The following is a 17,035-nucleotide window of genomic DNA, read 5'->3' as shown; positions in this document are numbered from 1 at the left end:
AGACACATTTTCAACATCACAGACAGTTAAGAGGTATGGCAAACAGAGGATGAAAGGTAGAGAGGAATTTCTGATGGGATTCTAACTCATTACAGGGTACTCACACTCCTGAACTCACAAACTCCTATGGTATGTTTCCAGGATGCTTAGCAAAACCCCATCAGATCTAGATAGCACATGTTACCTGGCAGGCAGCAGCTGATAACAACTAAACTGAAGAACCAAGAACTGTGAGGCAGACACTAACAGCTGCATGCTGTATCTGAGCCACGTGTAGTTATATGCACTGATAGTTTAGTTAGGTTTCAGTGTCTGTGCTATAGAACTTTCAGTGTGTTTATTGTCATGTATTTGGTAGACTTCCCTATTATTGCATTTAAAATGTATCCTCTGCAAAAGAATCACAAATGGCACATATCTCCTACAAAATCAAAATTCAAACCATATATATATATGTGTGTGTGTATGTGTGTGTGTGTGTGTGTGTGTGTGTGTGTGTGTGTGTGTGTGTGTGTGTGTGTGTGTGTGTGAGATAAAAAAAACATCAGTAATAATAGATGAACAAAGCAGGAAAAGAAGTTTATATAAAGCAAGTTAAATACATAATCTATCTGTCCTTTGTGCAAGAAGACAAGAAAATAGAAGAAATATGAAAGCAGACCAACATAGCTACAGATTTCTAGAAAGATTATAGATAGATAGATAGATAGATAGATAGATAGATAGATAGATAGATAGATAGATAGTTTACACATACACATGCACACAAATAGTTATTAGTAAAATACATGTCAGATTAAATTACATTCACTAAAAGTTTAATTTCATATTAAATAGGAACACTGCAACAAGCTGCATAAAATACACAACAATGATTACTTAAAAATATAGGAAACTTGAATCAGTATGGTGGATGTGTAGTAATTTCAGTCCATGCCTTTGAACAATAGTATAACACACTGACTCTATCACATTAGAAAATGAACACAGTTAAACTTGTGCTTGCATATAATGTCTGACACTGTAGCAGCCAATTATCACAACACTCTACAATGAGATTAAATTCAACAGCCTATAAAAATAATGCCTGAATTCAGATGTTGTGGCTCAGTAAAAAGTGACTATGGATGTTATCAATGAAACATTGCTTCCACTTAAAATATTGACACCCCTGGTTAGACTAGCAGCTCTCTTGTTACATGCTGGAAGCATCAAAACTGTTGTGGGTTTGGTGTATGATTGGCTGATGGTCAGAACCTCTTCCCTTTGTGGCAATGTTTTATGTATTTCTGTATGTATGTATGTATGTATGTATGTATGTATGTATGTATTTATTTATTTTATTTGCATCTATTGCCTTGGCAGTCATTGGAAGAGAGCAGGAGCTTGCAACAGGCAAGCAAAAGGCAAGAAGAAAAATGTGTGTCTATCCCAATGCATGGTCAGGTCACTCATATGGAAAGTATATGTACACCACCTGCACTGAATTATTGAACATTGTGAGAGGTCAAGAGTGGTAATTTAGTAGAATGTTCTATGTGCTGCATTCCTGGCTCTGCAATTATATTTATCTGCATATGAATGCATGTATTTATGTATGCAAGTATATATATATATATATATATATATATATATATATATATATATATATATATATATGTGTGTGTGTGTGTGTGTGTGTGTGTGTGTGTGTGTGTGTGTGTGTGTGTCCTTCAATGTGACAGCTTTGGGTGTCTGCTTTCCTGTTTTTGATTATAGAGTTAAAATATAAGCAGGTGGTCACAGAGTGATCACTGAAGGCTTAAGGTCAGCATTGGTGGACTGCAAAAAGGAAAAAATGCTGAGCAAAGAAATTTGAATCAGTTGTAATTCTTTTTATTTATTACTAAACTATGATATGTAAAAAATATGTACATATTTGTAATGCTTGGTTTAAAAAAGAAATAAGAATAGCAATGTAACGTAAACATTGCACTCATGATATACTGACACATTCTTTTTATATAAGAAGTGCAGATGAAAAATAACAGTATGGACAAACCGAAGAAAATTATTTTCTCTGTGCAAGTAATCTCAAAATGTGATGGACGAAATGACATATAGCAGTACATAGCAGGCTTTGTGTTTTGTACATTAACCAGTTATCTGATTCCTATTTGACATCTGTTGAGTATTTTCCTTCCACTTTCATTTAATACTGGTACTAACCTCTATCACCTTATCATACTAGAAGTTCAGTGTTGCAGTTCCTGTCCTTAGATTTTACCTTTGATGTCCATTAGGAAATATTTCACCAGATGTTTTTTCATACATGCATGCAGTGGTACTTTAATTTAATTTGCCTGCAGTGAAAGTATGAAAAGGCATAATTAAAGGAAAACAGAAGTGTATGTGTGGGCAAGTGTGCATGTGAGTTAAGTCTGAACACATGCACATCTTTAAACATTACCTAACATTCACATGGAATGTTACTTCATAAATAACAGATTTAACCAAATAACTTATTGCGTAATATTATAAAAAGGAAAAAGAAATATACAATTTCTAGTTGTTAAAAATGTTTATAGGAAAATTAACAGAAGATGCATTATGTCTGTTTTTAATGTGGAGGTGATAATCAATACATAAGAACTTTATAAAATTTTTATAGGTTCATAGGTATTTACTAGGTTAACTACCACAAGTGCCTTTTTAAGCTTTGCCATGCATCCCAAATCTCTGACAAGTTCTGATACCCTTGATAAGTTTAAGCAGGGGCTTGGGAGATGAAACATTTACAAGCTAGGGCCTGTGAGATGAACCATTTAGAACTGTTTTCACATATTATGCCTTACTCTGTGTACTACTGATCTAGGTTTTACTTTAAAATACAAACAGATCCCATTTAGCAGGAGTGGGAGTTTCTTCTACAGCAGTAAAACCATAAGATGTATGAAAAGACAGTTCTGAAAGTTTACACATATGATAGTATGTTTGGAGTTGATAAACGGGAACATATTTACATAAAAAGCTGATACTTAATACTTCTATTTTAACTCTCTTTTATATTTTCTATTCCATTTATGTAAACATATTTGGTTTGATAGATCTTCTTTGTATATGTTGTATATGCGTATTCATAAATGAAAAATTATTTGTATACTGTACATTGATTTGTTACATTATGATGTTACCCTGGCTGAGCCTGTAATTGGTCATTATCTGATCAATGTTGTACCCCAGAAAACAAATTTAATTAAATAAATATAAATAACTCTTTTTAACTTTCACTGCATGCATATTGTTGACAGCATGCTTGCAACACACTTAAAACATCAGCTGTTGCTCAGTCTGTGAAAAATCTAGTTGTTAAGAAGCATTTTTGAAGTAAGAGACTTTTTACTAGTATGCACACTGAGCTTGTGAGAGCATGCTCTCTTTCAGAATTGATTACAATCATGTCTACTCTATGTGAAACATATCCTGCGCTATGAATAAGAACACAAGACATAAACATAATGGTCTATTATCTGAGTGAATAAATTCATCCAGACTCTGGTTAGCACTTCTTTGTTTGAGTTAATCACTTAGTGAGTTATATGAGCTGTGCATCAAATTCAGGCATGCCTTCCTGTAGTTAGCTTAACCTTTTTAAAAGATGTAATCATTATTACTTAATGCCATTGAAAGTGATGATGCCCTTTGTTGCTGCGTTTTTCTTTGTCAGATTGATGTATTAAAAGATGCCTTTACCCTATGCTTGTCATTTCTTTTTAGGGCATTATGTCAAGACAAACAGCCTTTTGTTTGCTGTTGGCTGCATTTTATCTTACATTTAACAGGCAGTTTATTGTTCTATAATACATGAATATATGATAACAATTATGTGAATGAATTATGCCTTATGCAAAGTCAGAAACATGTCATTTACAAAGCAGGTGGTACTAACAGGCAAAAAAATCTCGAGAGGTAGCAGAAAGTACCGCTTGAAATTAATTTATAGCAATGACATTGATATTGCCACTGCCAAGACAAAGAAATGAGAACACACTCATAATTTTTTTTCTTCTTTAGGGTTGGAAAGCCAAAATAATTAACATGAGATAATTATGACTATCATGAGTTAGTTGTAATGACCTTGCATCATGAATAATAAAAGAAAGCATTTTATTTATACACTTATACTCAGTTTCATTTTCTTACAAACAAAATGATTTTACTAGGGATACAAATCAAAAGGGAACCCTTCTCAAAAATATATGCTGAGATTAAAAAAAATTAAGCACATCATTATAGAAATGCTTCTTTTCCATTTACAAGTTTCAAATGAAACAATCGATATGCCTTCTCTCTGAGTAATAGTGAAATTGAAAGTGATTATAGTAAGAAACAATATATATAACTTCAATGGCTTAATGGTTAGCAATCTGGAGTCTGAATTAGTTGATCCAAGTTCAACTCGTTACTGCAGTCTCACCCAGCTCACTCGTTAGTATGCTGGCCTTCAATGCTTGAAGGTTATCACTGTGTGGGTTCCATTCTTCCCCCTAGGGCTTGGGTTCATTTCTCTCTGGCAGAGGATTAAGGCTATAAGTAGTTTCTTGTAGCCCAGGGTTTGATTCCCTCAGCCCCCATTTCCCTGCTGTGTAACTCAGTAAGCTACTTAAGCAGACAGTGCTCTGGGGAAATTATAAAACTGGGCTCAGCTCGTCAATGGTCTCCTTGACTACATGCTTAGTAGCTATCTATGAATCTGTGAGTGGGATGCAATCTTGTTGTGCAGTTCAAAGGTTTGCCTCTTGCATAAAGTGCTAGTTTATGACAAATGTCTGTCAGCAATCTTCTGATAACCGTTGTGTGCATTTACTTTGAATTGTTCCTTGTTAGGAGAACATATCAAAGTCAAAGTAAACTTTATTGTCATTCAGAAATAACACAAGTGCAAAAACTGAATGAAATTATGTGTCTCCGGACTTAATGTGCAGACAATATATAGACTATTTTCACAGACATTTACACATATAACACCTAGCTATTATATCACGGACATGCAGGTAGACAGACTAATATTACACATAATTAGAAACACATTTTAACACTTTTTGAAGTGAACACTTACTTGCATGAGACTTCAGTATTACACAGGTACTTGGCTAAGACATTGCATTCATCCTTGCACAGAAAAAGAGATTTGAGCACTGCACTGTGAACATTAGAGTATTGCACTATGGACCTTAGAGTATTGCACTATGGTTAATTTACAAATTTGCAACATGTATTGCACTGAAAGAAGAAATATTTTACTGCATGGCTACTGCCCTAGACGGCCTATAAGTTACAGTCATGGTGAATATTGCACTAAGTATTGGATGAGACTGGTAACCAGGTTAATGCACAGTTTGAGATAAGGTTCTACAGTTTTTACTGACCTAGATGGCCATCATGGAGTGCGGTTGTTACTAGAGTTCAGCAGCCTGATGAAATTAGGGAAGAAGCTGTTCCTGAATCTCATAGTTCTGCATCATATGCTTTGGAAGCACTTTTTGGATGATAGATGCAGGAACAGTTAGTAAGCAAGGTGAGTGCAGTCTTGAATTATTCCTCTGGCCCTGCTGAGACATCTGGATAAGTGCAACTCATACACAAGTGGTAAGGTGCTCTTGATGATCCTCCGGGCCGTCTTCACCACTCTGGAGGAATTTGTTCTGAGAGGTAGAGCAGCTTCCATACTGTACTACGAGGTTGTTTGTCACGATGCGTTCTATAGTACCTCTGGGGATCTAAGTGATGGGAGATTCACTGTCCTCAGCCTTCTTAAAAAGTGCAATCTCTGGTGCACTTTCCTGACTATGGCATTTGTATTGGTGTTCCAAGACAAGTCCTCAACGATGTGCACTCCCAGAAACTTTGTGCTCACTCTTTCCACTGTGAGGGGAGAAAGTTGCTTGTGACTTTTCCTATAGTCCACAATTATATGTTTTGTCTTGTTCATGTTTAGTGATGTTTTTATTTCCACACCAGGTAATAAGTTGTTCCACCTCATCTCTATATTCTGTTTTATTGCCGTTATTGATGAGGCCCACCACTGTTGTTTCATTATGGTTTGCATTGTACCTAGCTGTACAACTGTGTGTTAACAGGGTGAACAGCAAGGGACTTAGTACACATCCTTGTGGGACTCCTGTGTTAAGATTGTTGCTGTCTGAGGAGTTATTTCCTGCACACACTTTCCGAGGTCTGTCTGTGAGAAAGTCAAGAATCCAGTTATAAAATGGAGTATTGATGCCTAGTTGGAGTAGCTTCATTACCAGATGAAGAGGGATGACCATGTTAAAAGCAGAGCTGAAGTTGATGAATAGTATGCTGGCATAGGTGTTTTTTATTCTCAAGGTGTTGCAGTGATAGACAGAGTGCTAGAGAGATGGCATCTGCCATAGAGCGTTTACTCAGTAAGCAAACTGTAGAGGGTCAAGATCAGCAGGCAACCCAGATGTGATGGTGTCCTTGACCAGCCTTTCAAAGTACTTCATCACTCTGGAGGTGAGGGCTACAGGGCAGTAGTCATTTAGGCAAGATGGTACAGACTTCTTTGGTAATGGAATGATTGTCATGTCCTTGAAGCATTGCAAAACTATTTGCTGACTCAGAGAGTTATTGAAGATATCCATGAGGGCATTTGTTAGTTGGATTGCGCAGTCCCTGAACACATGCCCTAGGATGTTGCCAGGTCCATCTGCTTTTCTCAGGTTAACTCTGCACAGTGCCCTCTGGACATCAGCTGGGTTGAGGGTGATCATCTTCTCATTATGGCCGATGAACATTTTCTTTGCTGTTGTTCTGTTCCCTTCCTTGAATCTGCTGAAGTAGACATTCAGCTTATTTAGGAATTCCTTGTTGTCCTCACATTGTCATGTTAGGGGTCTGTAATCAGTTACAAACTGGATACCCTGCCATAGGTGCCTGGGGTCTTTTTAGTCAGAGAAGTAGCTCTGGATCTTTCTGCCATAGACGCATTTTGCTTTCCTCAATCCCTTGTTTAGATTTGTTTTGGCTGTTCTGAGGGCTTCCCTGTCTCCAGACCAGAAAACTGTGTTCCTTGCTTTCAGTAACTCAAACAACTCTCTCGTCAACCAGGGTTTCTGGTTGGCTCATGTGATGATGGTTTTGTTGACTGTCACATCATCCACACATTTCGAGATATAGCCCATCACTGCCTTGGTGTACTCCTGCAGATTGATGCACTGGTTCTCAGTAGCCACCTCCTTGAATATGCTCCATTCTGTACTCTCAAAACAGTCCTGGAGTGTTGACACTGCATCCTCTGGCCATACTCTTACTTGTTTCACTGCTAGTCTCCCTCTAGTTAGCAATGGTTTATATGCTGGCAGTAACAATATGGAGAGGTGGTCAGAGTTTCCCAGGTGTGGGTGAGGCACTGCCTTAAATGCCAGCTTAACATTGCTGTATACCTTTTCCAGTGTGTTCTCTGCAAAATATGACTGTCCCTCCAAACCATTCTGTCGATGTTGCAGAGGAGATTTAGATCCCTAGATCAAGTATTTTTGGTACCATTTGGCTTGCTGATGTGCAGTAAATCCATCAATAATGGGTCAGAGGATACCTTCTATGCCAGACACAGGTAAACTCTTAGCAGTCTGTAGGATACAGAGCATATACATTGCCTGGCATACAAGGGATCCCTGGACCCAGTTTTGATGACTCTTTTGCACATCTGCAAAACAAACAGCATCAGAACTATTAGATTTAAAGCCTTAAATTTTGCTTACAACATAAATAGGACATGTTGGAGAGCCAGATATGTTTCTCAGAGGATTCCATTCCCTGGAACAGGCTCTCCATCCATGTGAAGCAGAGGTGCTCCCTAAACCCTATTTAAGCACAACTTGGACTAGTGGATGGTTAATTAGAAAGTCAGCCTTGGTCTGGCTTTTACATCTACGATGGACAGAAGCAGTCAGTAAATCACCACCTGTAAATCAAATATAAATCAAATTTGCGGGTCATATTTGGGTTGCATGGCTAGGCTTTTAAGGGAAGTAGTGGTCATTAGCTTAGTATACACCTACGAACCTACAGTGACAGGGCTTTGAGTCAGTTCATGTAGGACATGTTGTTTATTCTTTTAGTAAGGTATCTCTGTGAGTGCTTCAGTTATTACATGTGTCTGAACAGATACGTGCTAAATGAGGGCATTATAGTCAATGACTGGCCCTATGAGGGCTGAGTAAAGGGGAACAATGCCATCCCTAGATCTAATCACAGTCCCTTTGTTTATAAGCTGTGCAATATAGAAGGATTTTCTTATATTAATAGACACACGTTGGTTAAAAGGTAGGTCCATGTCCACACAGGTTTCCAAATCCTGAACAACTGGGTCAACTCTTAAGGGCATATTGTCAATGTGTTAGTTCCCTGGATTAGATTTATTTATTTATTTATTTTACATTTGTTTAGCAGGAGAGTCTGACTGGGCAAGTTGAGGTCGGAAGGTAAAGTTCCATACAGTACAAGATTAACAATACAGAGACATACACATACAGATGTAGTTATAAATATACCATGCAAAATATACAGAGGAAATTATCCATAGAGAAAAGCATCAAACAGTCCAACCCAAGATTAGCAATACAGTAACATACACATACAAATATACTTAAAAATATATACATGCAAAATAGACATAAGAAGTTATCCATAGAAATTTGAGGAGAAAGTAGTTAGAAAGAAATAATAAAGACGTATCTGGGGTACAGTAAGATAAATTAATTCTCAAAGGATACAATAACACTTTTTTTGGTATTTACTTTCACACTATGATTTTGACACCAGTTATTTATTTGAGACAAACCTTCCTGCAGGATGGCTAACTAATTTGAGGATTCAATTACTGCTCCTATCTTGCAGTCATCTGCAAACTAAGTCGGCCAGAGTCCTTAGGTATTGGCTTTTACTTCAAAAAAGTAGATACCAAACAACAGAGGCCCTAGCACAGAACCCTGGGGGACTCCACTGGTGACTGGTCTCTTAGTGTAAGGAGCTTCCCCTATTTTGATTATCTGTGTCCTATCTGTGATCCAGTTGTAAATACAGTGGGTGACATAAGGACTTATTCCCAGTTTATTTAGCTCTTCTACTATGCCTGAATTGGGGAATTGTGTCAAAAGATTTGACAAGGTCATAGCCGGTTTTAGGCACCAGCGAACCCTGCGGTCGCTGGGGGCCCCCTGGTCCTGGGGGGCCCCCATCCACTGCAACTTATGTAATCTTGATATTTTGTAACATGTCTGTCAAACCAATAAAAGCTAGTACAGCAAGCTTGTATATTTAAACCAGGTAAGTAACAATAACTCGTATTTATCTCCTTCAAAATTCAAAGATCTTTAGTTATAATAACAGTATTTTGTCAGGTAACAAACTTTACAATTTCATTAAATATTTTACCAATGATATAATGATATAATATTTTACCAGTGATATAATGCTCCAGCCTAGTTAAGTCCTATTGGTGGACATCCTCTTCACTAAAATTAATAAATAGCCAGCTTTAATAACTGTGGCTGCAGGGGGCCCCTTAATCCTCATTGACTGCGTGGGGGCCCCACAAAAGCTGCTGTTGGTTGGGGAAAATGAGGAGAAAAAAATGTATTAATTTTCAATTACACTCTTTAACCTGAACAGGACTGTAATATGACCCTGTTAGGACAAAGCTGTAATGAACATAAGCAAAGTAAGCACTACAGAGATCAGCAGCCCAGGCTGACCGATCTCATTGCAAACTGTGGAGTTTAAGAGCTGATGCTTCTAATCTTCAGGGATGGTATCTTTTTCAGAGGTTTTATACATACTGGCAGAACAACTGATACTATAACTCTCAACGTCTTTACTGAAGAATTCTGTTCAATGATAAAAATAATAGCATAACAAAGTCTTAAAATGAGGAACACATTTTATATATTACTCTAATTCACTTAAAAAATGTACTAGAATAACACATTTTGCATCAACATGCATTTTTTAGACAATGAGTGTAAAACTCTCTACTTGATTTAGTGTGACAGAGTAAAATTATGAGACAGAATCAGGAATATCTGTGAAATCAGGGATAGTGATAGGTATTAATTTACTCCTCACTGAGGTAAATAAAAGTGACTTATCACTGTTGCTGTTTGATGACTGCTAAACAGCAGTCACTGATCTTGTGTAGCAGTAATAGTGTTGTACAATGTACTTGCTGAAATAAGTAGAAAATTAACATTGCTGTGATATGTGTGTGTGTGTGTGTGTGTGTGTGTGTGTGTGTGTGTGTGTGTGTGTGTGTAAAATATCACTGATTTTTAGAAATGCATACATCCAATAATACCGAAACACACACATTATTCTTCAGGGTATCAATAAAAATGTAGCTAACAAGTGATTATTTTTCAGAAGTAAGGCATAATGTATGTCATAGGCATTCAGACACTTAGATCTCCTAGGTATTGGGTGGCCTCCACTCCCTAGACTGTATAAATAGATACAGGGCTCCCTTAATTATCCTTGACTGTGGGGACCCCAAAAAGCTGTTTTGGTTGAGGAAAATTAGGAGAAAGAAATGCTTTCATTTTCTGATCGCACTCTTTAGCCTGAATGGAGTTATTATATGACCCTGTTAGGATAAAACTGATAATAGCCTCTGTCCTCAACTACAAACATTCCAAAACATCCCTGCTCAGATGTTTCTGTACAGAAATTTACTGTAGGTTATGTGGGTGCTGGGGATTGTGTAGTTATTTCCTTTACTTGTCTAACAGACCTCAGAGGTATACAATGAAAGTTACTTTAGCTCCTGTGGGGCAGTGTACTGCCCGGTAGCAGCAAAAGTAGAATACATTATTGCAGTCATTATTTATTTTCACTTTCCTCACAATCAAACATCAGACACATATACAGCTGGTTGCCTTTGGGGTTAGGATCGAGGAGTTAGTAGGCATGCTATGTATATGTATTTCAGCAGTCACTTCAAATACATGACTGTGGCCAGATATGTTTCTCGGAGGATTCCATTCCCTGGAACAGGCTCTCCATCCATGTGAAGCAGAGGTGCTCCCTAAACCCTATTTAAGCACAACTTGGACTAGTGGATGGTTAATTAGAAAGTCAGCCTTGGTCTGGCTTTTACATCTACGATGGACAGAAGCAGTCAGTAAATCACCACCTGTAAATCAAATATAAATCAAATTTGCGGGTCATATTTGGGTTGCATGGCTAGGCTTTTAAGGGAAGTAGTGGTCATTAGCTTAGTATACACCTACGAACCTACAGTGACAGGGCTTTGAGTCAGTTCATGTAGGACATGTTGTTTATTCTTTTAGTAAGGTATCTCTGTGAGTGCTTCAGTTATTACATGTGTCTGAACAGATACGTGTTAAATGAGGGCATTATAGTCAATGACTGGCCCTATGAGGGCTGAGTAAAGGGGAACAATGCCATCCCTAGATCTAATCACAGTCCCTTTGTTTATAAGCTGTGCAATATAGAAGGATTTTCTTATATTAATAGACACACGTTGGTTAAAAGGTAGGTCCATATCCACACAGGTTTCCAAATCCTGAACAACTGGGTCAACTCTTAAGGGCATATTGTCAATGTGTTAGTTCCCTGGATTAGATTTATTTATTTATTTATTTTACATTTGTTTAGCAGGAGAGTCTGACTGGGCAAGTTGAGGCCGGGGAGAAAAGCTCCATACAGTACAAGATTAACAATACAGAGACATACACATACAGATGTAGTTATAAATATACCATGCAAAATATACAGAGGAAATTATCCATAGAGAAAAAGCATCAAACAGTCCAACCCAAGATTAGCAATACAGTAACATACACATACAAATATACTTAAAAATATATACATGCAAAATAGACATAAGAAGTTATCCATAGAAATTTGAGGAGAAAGTAGTTAGAAAGAAATAATAAAGACGTATCTGGGGTACAGTAAGATAAATTAATTCTCAAAGGATACAATAACACTTTTTTTGGTATTTACTTTCACACTATGATTTTGACACCAGTTATTTATTTGAGACAAACCTTCCTGCAGGATGGCTAACTAATTTGAGGATTCAATTACTGCTCCTATCTTGCAGTCATCTGCAAACTAAGTCGGCCAGAGTCCTTAGGTATTGGCTTTTACTTCAAAAAAGTAGATACCAAACAACAGAGGCCCTAGCACAGAACCCTGGGGGACTCCACTGGTGACTGGTCTCTTAGTGTAAGGAGCTTCCCCTATTTTGATTATCTGTGTCCTATCTGTGATCCAGTTGTAAATACAGTGGGTGACATAAGGACTTATTCCCAGTTTATTTAGCTCTTCTACTATGCCTGAATTGGGGAATTGTGTCAAAAGATTTGACAAGGTCAAAGTATGTGTTGTATATTATTTTACCTTCATCTGTTGCTTTGGTGACCTTTTCATAAAATCCACCAGGTCGAGTAAGCATGACTTGCCCTTGACAAATCCATTAATTCCATGATAAGTCTTTCCATGACTTTGCATATGCAGCTGGTCAGACTTATGGGTCTGTAATTGCCTGTCTGTGGAAGTTCCTCCCTTATGCAGGGGAATGGCTGTAGCTGTTCTCCATTTGCTTGGTACAAAACCTGTATGGAAGCTGAGATTGAGCAGTGTTGTTAGGGGTGTGGCTAAATCATGCTTCATGCTATTTAAGATGCACTCAGAGATACTGTCAGGGCCCATCAATGCAGTACTTTTAGCTTTTGATAGCACTTTTATGACTAGGTCTTGTGTGATAGCTGGAGGTGAGACAGTTTCAGGTATATCTTGAGGGACAGACAGAGGTAAGAGAAGAATAAAAGAGCTAAATTTATTGGCCAGTAAGTTAGCTATATCTTCAGCCTCAGTCAAGGTAGCATCATTCACAATCAGCTCAGTGCATTGCTACATTTGCTTTTCAGATTATGATCATAACTAAAAAAAAAAAAAAAAAAAAAAAAAAAAAGCCTTGTGATTGCCTTTGGCTTGGGTAGCGATTTTAGCCTCAAACTTGTCTTTGGTGGATTTTATTAAGCTCCTGAGTTGTTTGTTTATTTCAATGACAAGGCCTATAACATTCTGGGAATAACTCTTCTTACTTTTGGTCAAAATTATTTTCCATTTATTATAAAGATTGTTGATATTAGGGTTCCACCATATGGGTTTGTTTCTAGGGTTTACCCTGCATTTGTTCCTATGGGATACAACTGCATCCATCAGCTGTTTACATGCTGGTATAGTTTAGTGGTATATGTTTTCACATATTTAATAGAGTTAATTGGGTTTGGTGAGGATCTGAAGCTTGCCAATGTATCACTTAGGAGTAAGTAGTTTGTCTTAAAGAAATTTCTAAAGGTACCTTGGGTGGAAGGTATCTGTGGTTTCAGTTTTATTTTGAAGAAGACTGTTTTATGGTCAGATCTAACAAGCGATGAAGATACACAAGGAATGGTGCAAGATGCTCCCATATTAATAGAAAGGACAAGATCCAAGAAGTTATCCCCCTAGTGGGTACCCTTACTAATTGTTCCACGGCATTTGTATTGACAAAGTTTGGGAACCTCTGTACTTATGCACTAGTGGTGATGTAGTTTTCCCAGTTTATAGATGGATAGTTTAGATAACCTAGGAAAATGGTATTGGGTTTAATAATGAGTGATTATAATTCCTATAGATAGGTGCTGTGGCTTTCTTTTGTCATACAGGGAGGTCTGTTAGCTAGCTAATATGTGGTACAGGAATTTTTAGTTCATAGGTTCATAGGTGTTTACTAAGCTAATGACCACAAGGCCCCTTTTAAGCCTAGCCATGCATCCCAAATCTCTAACAAGTTCCAATACCCTTGATAAGTGTAAGCAGGCGCTTGGGAGATGAAACATTTACAAGCAGGGGCCTGGGAGATGAACATTTACAGGCTGCTTGTGTCCATTAGAGACATAGGTGCCAAACCAGGGATGAATTTCCTGTTCTCCATCCAATTGTCCAGGTTGCATTTGAATTGGGTTAGTGAGGAACACTGCTTCACATGAATGGGGAGCCTCTCCAGAGACAAGTTAATCTCTGGGGTACATACCTGTCTCTCTAACAGGTCCTATTTTTATCACAGGTAAGGTTTATAGGTTATAGGTTATAGGTTAGTACTAAGCTAACTGCCCTTGCGAGCCATTTTAAACCTAGCCAAGTCTTTAAGTCTTTAGAAGGGGTAATTCTGGTGCTGTTTGTTTTGTGGATATGCAGGAGGGTCATCAGTGTGGGGTCTGACAATGCCCTGTATGTCAGGCATAGATCTCCCCTCAAAAGCCTGTAGAAAACAGAATACAGAGATAGAGCCTTGAGATGGAATGCATAGGAAATTTTACTTAAGCCCTGTATTCTTTTGTGAGGAACCTCTGTGGACATTCCAACTGTTGGATGTGGTACATACCAAAGGGGGAACTGTACTCAGTGATAGGTCTGATGATTGCCAAATACAGCGTAACAATGACTTTTTTGGACTTGGATGCCATACCTTTATTTATAAGTTGTGCAACATAGAAAGATTTCCTAACTACTGTAGACACATGATGGTCAAAGGCTAGATTACTATCTATGTGTGTCTCTAAGTCCCTGACTACTGGGTCAACTCCATGGGGTGTGTTGTCAATATGATTTATTTTACATTTATTTATATATTTATTTTACATTTGTTGACCTGGATTGTCCGAATGAGCTGAAGAGCCCTTTTTCAGCGGGGGCCGGGGAGAAAAGTTCCAACATTTTAAACAATTTTCATTATAAATTAGCATTAAACAACAATGTTACAGGATTATTGCAAGGCATTAAGTAGCAATACAGTGTTATACAGTGTCAATAATCAGGAGTACAGCAAAGCTCTTTCAAGATGTATAAAAATAAATAATTTTTATTTAACATTTGTTGACCGGGAAAGTCCGACTAGGTTCTACAGATCCTGTTTTCAGTAGAGGCCCAGGGAGAAATGCTCCAGAAGCATGTCTTTAGAATGTGGGAGGAAACCCACACGAATGCGGGGAGAACATGCAAACTCCACACAGAAGGCACCCCAGCCAAGAATCGAACCAAAGAACCTCTTGTTGTGAGGCAACAGCATTAACTGCTGCACCACTGCGCCGTCCAATATGTCATTAAGATGAATATAGTTTTTGGGGTAAGTGGTTACAAAAACCCAGTTTTATCATAATGTAGTTGCATGAAGTGTATAGGAGCTAGCAAGTTAGGCTGGTGCACGGCAAGAGCACTTGTTAGACCCAAAATCAGAAAAAAGGCCAGCACCAAGGAAGGTTCAAAAGTAGTTTAATAAAACTGAAACTAGACCGGTTTCAGCAGCAAGGCTTTCATCAGTAGTATAGTCAGCAAAAAGCACTTAGTCATCATCTTATATAATGTTCTTTAAGGCATCTATATGACATCACTTCCTGATAAGTCAAAAATGCAAACAAGGCAAAAGTAATTGAAAAATACAATCAAGTCAAAAGTAATGGAAAATACATAGTTCACTAAACAAAAAAGTTTGCCTGAGTTGCATGCATATCTCCAGATTATAATGAAAAAATCCAAAGAGACACAGTATACTGGTATATCAATGATAATAAACAAACTTAATAAAAACATACAATAAAGGGTAAATGCCCAAAAATAAACCCAAACAAAAGTCAGGTTATAAGAATTCTGGTGTTGAATACCAGCCACAGTATCCTAAAATGAGCTGAAATGCAAAAACCTAAGCAATGCAACCTGATAAGAAATAAGTACATATACGTAATGCAAGTGTTGGTTAATTACAAATTATAATTTATCATTTAATCCAGGAGGAAAAGCCCCCAAGTTTAATGATCCACCTTTTTCTTTGGTATTTAGGATATCATGCCAACCTGTTTTAAAAGATCGATTCCTATGATATGATCAATGATGGTGAATGTAAATTTGGCAGTGGGATGTTTGATAACATGTCTATATAGTGCATTAGTTAATCTTCTGTTTCTAATGTCACCAAGGTGTTCAGAGATCCTGACACGAAACTGTCTAGACGCTTTGGCCAATATAAAATGCATGACATGTACATGTGGCAAGATAAATAATCCAGTCTGAACTGCAGTTACCAAAAACTGTATGTCGATATTTGTCCAGTGTTCCTACTAGTGAAAGAAGTAGTTTTGAAAATATAGTTACAAAACTGCAATGTCCACATGGATAAATGCCTGAAAGTTTATCTCCAGTAAGTGTTCTTTGAGTTGGAGTGTGATCCATGACCCTGGTTTTTTATAGTGTGAAAATAAATTCCCTAAAGTTTTGCCTTTCCTATAGGAAAAATAATATCGTTCTCCGAGATAATCTTCCAACAATGGATGAGAATTCAATATATTCCAATGAGTATTAATAATATTTACTAAATTGGCACTATTCCTGCCATAAGTGGTGACAAATCTACATACATCTGATTCCTCATTATGAGTTTTAGTATTGTATTGGAGAAGAGAATCCCTGGATTTAGCATTACTAAATTGGACTGCTAACTCAATAGTACGAGTGGAATAACCTCTGGACAAAAATCTCTTGGTTAGATCCATTTGATGACTCTGAAGATCATCCACTGAGGAACAAATCCTTTTCATCCGCACAAACTGTGATTTCGGTATGTTCCGAATAATATGTTTCGGATGAAAACTATCAGCATGTAGAAGGGTATTATATTGTGAGAATTTTCTGTGTACGGACGTTCTAAGAGTGTTATCCTCCTGTCGAATTAAATTGACATCCAAATAACTGATTGCACTCCTATTATATTCCACAGTGAATTCGATACCCCCAATTACCCTTTATTGTATGTTTTTTATTAAGTTTGTTTATTATCATTGATATACCAGTATACTGTGTCTCTTTGGATTTTTTCATTATAATCTGGAGATATGCATGCAACTCAGGCAAACTTTTTTGTTTACTGAACTATGTATTTTCCATTACTTTTGACTTGATTGTATTT

This window comes from Protopterus annectens, chromosome 2.part1, assembly GCF_019279795.1.
Source record: "Protopterus annectens isolate FY-2018-M chromosome 2.part1, PAN1.0, whole genome shotgun sequence".
Lineage (NCBI taxonomy): Eukaryota > Metazoa > Chordata > Ceratodontiformes > Protopteridae > Protopterus > Protopterus annectens.
The sequence above is the reverse complement of the archived record's forward strand: the minus strand, read 5'-3'. Positions refer to the sequence as shown.